This window comes from Malaya genurostris, chromosome 3 (genome assembly GCF_030247185.1).
Source record: "Malaya genurostris strain Urasoe2022 chromosome 3, Malgen_1.1, whole genome shotgun sequence".
NCBI lineage: Eukaryota > Metazoa > Arthropoda > Insecta > Diptera > Culicidae > Malaya > Malaya genurostris.
Genome location: NC_080572.1, coordinates 81252149 through 81257148, shown reverse-complemented (window position 1 = coordinate 81257148; position 5000 = coordinate 81252149). Strand labels below are relative to the sequence as shown.

The window sequence follows — 5000 nt, the reverse complement described above, 5'->3', positions numbered from 1 at the left end:
CAACATCATGGTTGGACTCCCTCATATAGCCATTATGCCTCACTGTTCGTACCTGTCCAACCAAGCCGTAATGTACAACATCATGGTTGGACTCCCTCATATAGCCATTATGCCTCACTGTTCGTACCTGTCCAACCAAGCCGTAATGTACAACATCATGGTTGGACTCCCTCATATAGCCATTATGCCTCACTGTTCGTACCTGTCCAACCAAGCCGTAATGTACAACATCATGGTTGGACTCCCTCATATAGCCATTATGCCTCACTGTTCGTACCTGTCCAGCCAAGCCGTAATGTACAACATCATGTTTGGACTCGCTCATATAGCCATTATGCCTCACTGTTCGAACCTGTGCAGCCAAGCCGTAGTGTACCGCACCATGGTTGGTCGACTCACATGGCATGCACCCCCTCCGGACCAAATTGACCATACGCTCAAAATGCATTTTTTGGGCTCAAAAGTCAATATTTTCGACGCATACGTTCCGAAATGTGGTCCCCCTATAGATAGATTTGTGGCCAAAACAGGCCAACTTTATCATGATTTGTAATAACTTTAACGCGTCGGTCCACCGCAACCAGCGGAACCGTATACTACGGTACCGTCAGTGAGACAACTATGCCTCGCATCGTGCGGCAGACCGACCGGAACGTAGAAGGCGGTTTCGCTGACATGCCCACTACAAGGGCCATTAATGGTTCATCATATGGCAAACTGATGGGAACATCTTAGACGAGTATGGGGATGTATCCCACTACAAGGGCCATTCATGCCACATCATATGGCAAACTGATGGGAACGTCTAAGGCAAGTATGGGGATGTATCCCACTACAAGGGCCATTCATGATACATCATATGGCAAACTGATGGGAACATCTTAGACGAGTATGGGGATGTATCCCACTACAAGGGCCATTCATGCCACATCATATGGCAAACTGATGGGAACATCTTAGACGAGTATGGTGATATATGGTAAATAAAAACTTGAAAAAAACTTAAAAAAAATAAGCACGTCATCGAACGATCAAGTCGTTCGAGACGTGCTATACAGTCCTAGTACGATACCTCCACTAGGTCATGTACTATCCACGGGACCGATTACCAGAGTAGAATCAGTTGGCAAGAGACATAGAATGTCGCACTATACCACTATATGGTATAGTGATATAGTGCGAAAAGTTTTACTGACAGAGTATTACTAATACCAGTTTTTGCAACCGGGTTACTTGACCAAGTTTCCATCTGTTGATCACATCGACCCAGTGATATAAAGTTCTGGGTCGTACATGTCGTAACAATTGTTAAGTGCACGAGTGGTTTAAGATTGGTGATTGGTTGAAAACGTATCTATGGCTAACGCCTAACAGCGATGCACATGCAGCGAACCGCTCCCGTATACGCGTCCGTAGTTATGTATACAGTGTTAACCGTTAACGCCTATCGATGCGGCATAGACAGCGGACCGCCCATATACGTGTCCATGGTGATGGTTCGTACCGAGAGGCATTATTTAAAATCGTTGTTACGGCTTACTTTGGTAAACGAACGTAACGACATATGGTGCGTTCTGGTAGTTTTGCGACGTACTTTCACGACGTGAAGTCCGTTTTGGAAAATCTGCGCACAAATTTTTTGTTCCATACAAATGTGACCAAGTTGCAACCGGTCAACCCGGTTTACTAAGCGTATGCCTCTCATGCTGCGGCCTTCCAGCATGTTACCCATGTACGAACTGGCACATATCCCGCACGGATAGGCATTGCGCCTACGTTCGTAACTTATCACCTATCCCGCGTACTACGCTCACGTCAATTGCATTCGACAGAGCGGGGACGGCACTACCATATGTGAAACAGCTGGGTTTTGGAAAAAAAATGCGGGTGTTGACTGAACTAAATCGGTTGTTGGAATAACTAAAAAAGTGTTGGACTTAGCTAAGAAAAAAAAATCGGATAGGTTGTTGGAAAAGCTAACTGAAAATATGTAGGTTGTTGGAATTGCTAACTACGGTTTGGAGGGACAGGTACGAACAGAGAGGCGAATAGCTATATGAGCGCTGGTGAAGTGGTGCACTACCGTGGCCCACTGCCAGATAGGTGGGAGCTCGGGTAAAATATTATCTCCCGGGCAACAATGAGATACCACCGTTGCTTCCGGCACTTGTCGGAGGCGTAGGAGGGAGAGTCTGTCAGGTTTCGTATCGTATTCCGAACGAATCCGGTTCAGACAAGGTTATAGTGATATAGTGCGAATTCAATATTGATCAAAGAAGTATTTATCAAGTGTGTGTGTTTAGATAGAGGAGCGTATTTAGAGTTAAACCATTAACGACTAAATTTTGTGTGGTGTTTATACGATGGCACCTACAACAAGAGCAGACCGCAATAAGCTGCAGCGGTCACTGACGGACATTGCGTCGTCATTGGTAGTAAGACAGGGCGATAAAGCTATCTGCAACATCGATCCCGCGTCAGGATGTCCATACGTCCAGAGTAGATTTGCCCCTGGCAACTTCATCCGTCACTTTCGTACCGTACATACGGAACGTGCATGTGCAAACAATCTCCTTACAATTGCCTATCCAATGGAGAAGAAGGAAAGAGTAATTCCTAAGCGTTTGATAGCTATTGACCGGCAGTTACTAATTGCGTCAGCAGTTAAGCTGACGACCTTCCATCATCTTCCTATTTCCTGCTTCGAGTGGGAAGGCTTCAAAGACTGAACCGTGTCACAATGAAATGTCATCTCTCGAAGACTGCCTGTCGTCTAAAAGAAATGTTGATAGATGAGATGAAAGGCAAGCTCGTCTGCTTGAAAATAGATTCTGCTGCCCGACACAATCGCCATATCTTAGGCATCAATGTACAGTATGCCCTAGACGAGCAGGTGGTCATTCGTACCCTTGGTATGATCGAAATCAAAGAAAGTCAAACAGCGGTGTTCTTGAAATCAAAAGTTATGGATACTTTGGCCGACTATGGGCTATCTCTTGAGAACATATTTTCCGTGACATGCGACAATGGGGCTAATATGGTGGCAACGGTTAGAAAATTAAACAATGATACGTACGTAATGCCTACAGAGCAGCAGGCTGATGGTACGAACATAGATGAGCTGGATGAGTCGGATGTGATAGAGGATGATAAACAGTGTGAACGAAACGTTACTGCTGAACTGGCCAATGAACTGTCCGAAAGGATTACTCTTGTGAGATGCGCCGTGCATACCTTACAGCTTGCAATACTGGATGTTGTTGATAAATCCGATGAGTCTATCCGAGCCATCACTGCTGTTGCTAGAAAATGTAAGCTGGTGAAGTACCGGTCAGAGTTTGAAAGCTACGATGCTTCATACCCACCCGTCTGGAGTAGGACACGATGGGGTGGTATATTCAAAATGATGGAATCGTTCGTACACCAAAAAAGGTTTTTTAACCAGTTGGCCGATAATTTTCCCGAACTAGACCTTTCCAATCAATGGTCGTTCATTGAGCATTACTATGATACGTTTAAGCCGTTGTACATCTGCACAAAGCAAATGCAAGAGAAGCACGTGTCGTTATCTGACTTCTATATGGCATGGCTGATGGCAACGAGTGAGGTACAGAAAGTTCGCGAAAACTCTTTCAGTCCCCATTTACTTCGGTCGTTGAACAATAGATTGAACATTTTGCGCCAATTGAAGGCGGTTCAGATGGCATTATACCTGGATCCAAGGTTCAACTATCGAGGTTCTAAAATATTCACGGCTGAGGAAAAAGATAAAATTCAGCAATACATAGTCGATACATGGGAACGTATCTGCCAACTGGGTAAAACACCGGCTAGTACAAGTAGAGAATCGTCAGAGTCTACCGATGATTTTGATCAGTATCTTACGCAAATGTTTGGTGAATCCGTGAATCTTGGTTGCGAGACCGGGTTTCTTCAACAAGTTAAGTCTTTGGACCTAGAGCCACGCCAAAAACATAACTACAACGTGTGGGACCATTGGTTGCGCCGTAAGACTACGCACCCAGAGATATATGCAGTAGCAATGGTTGTACTATCCACACCATCGAACCAAGTCTCTGTTGAACGGTCTTTCAGTGCCCTTGCCTTGGTTCTCTCTAATCAACGCACTGGCCTTGGGAAAGATACGTTGGAAAACATTTTACTTATTAAATTAAACAAAGACTTATTCTCCAGGGCGCTGGGAACTGCGTATGATTGGAAGGGCCCAATCGACCCGGTTGACGATGATTCTCAGGAATGAATATGATACCGTTGATGCTCAACTGAATGTCGAATGAGACAAATATTGTCGTCTATCACTGGCTCATCGCCGGGTGATAGGGGGATAACTTTTGTTTACATTTTCATGAAATCAATTTCCAATGATACTGAAAGGGTTCGGCAGTCATGATACTTGTTATGATTCAATTAGCGACAATCGTCGTTGGGTGGACGATGATATATGTGTTGTCTCAATGTAAGCTCGAGTCACCATTGTGATAACGAATTTTTTCAGCACTGACAGTAAAACTTTTCGCACTATATCACTATACCATATAGTGGTATAGTGCGACATTCTATGTCTCTTGCCAACTGATTCTACTCTGGTAATCGGTCCCGTGGATAGTACATGACCTAGTGGAGGTATCGTACTAGGACTGTATAGCACGTCTCGAACGACTTGATCGTTCGATGACGTGCTTATTTTTTTTAAGTTTTTTTCAAGTTTTTATTTACCATATATCACCATACTCGTCTAAGATGTTCCCATCAGTTTGCCATATGATGTGGCATGAATGGCCCTTGTAGTGGGATACATCCCCATACTCGTCTAAGATGTTCCCATCAGTTTGCCATATGATGTATCATGAATGGCCCTTGTAGTGGGATACATCCCCATACTTGCCTTAGACGTTCCCATCAGTTTGCCATATGATGTGGCATGAATGGCCCTTGTAGTGGGATACATCCCCATACTCGTCTAAGATGTTCCCATCAGT

General features: G+C 44.5%; 1 protein-coding gene across 2 annotated transcripts in view; it reads left to right on the top strand.

The window, feature by feature from the left end:
• Positions 1 to 5000, top strand: part of LOC131435732 (solute carrier family 12 member 4) — a 652550-nt gene that overhangs the window by 28979 nt on the left and 618571 nt on the right. The gene's annotated exons all lie outside the window — the stretch shown is intronic.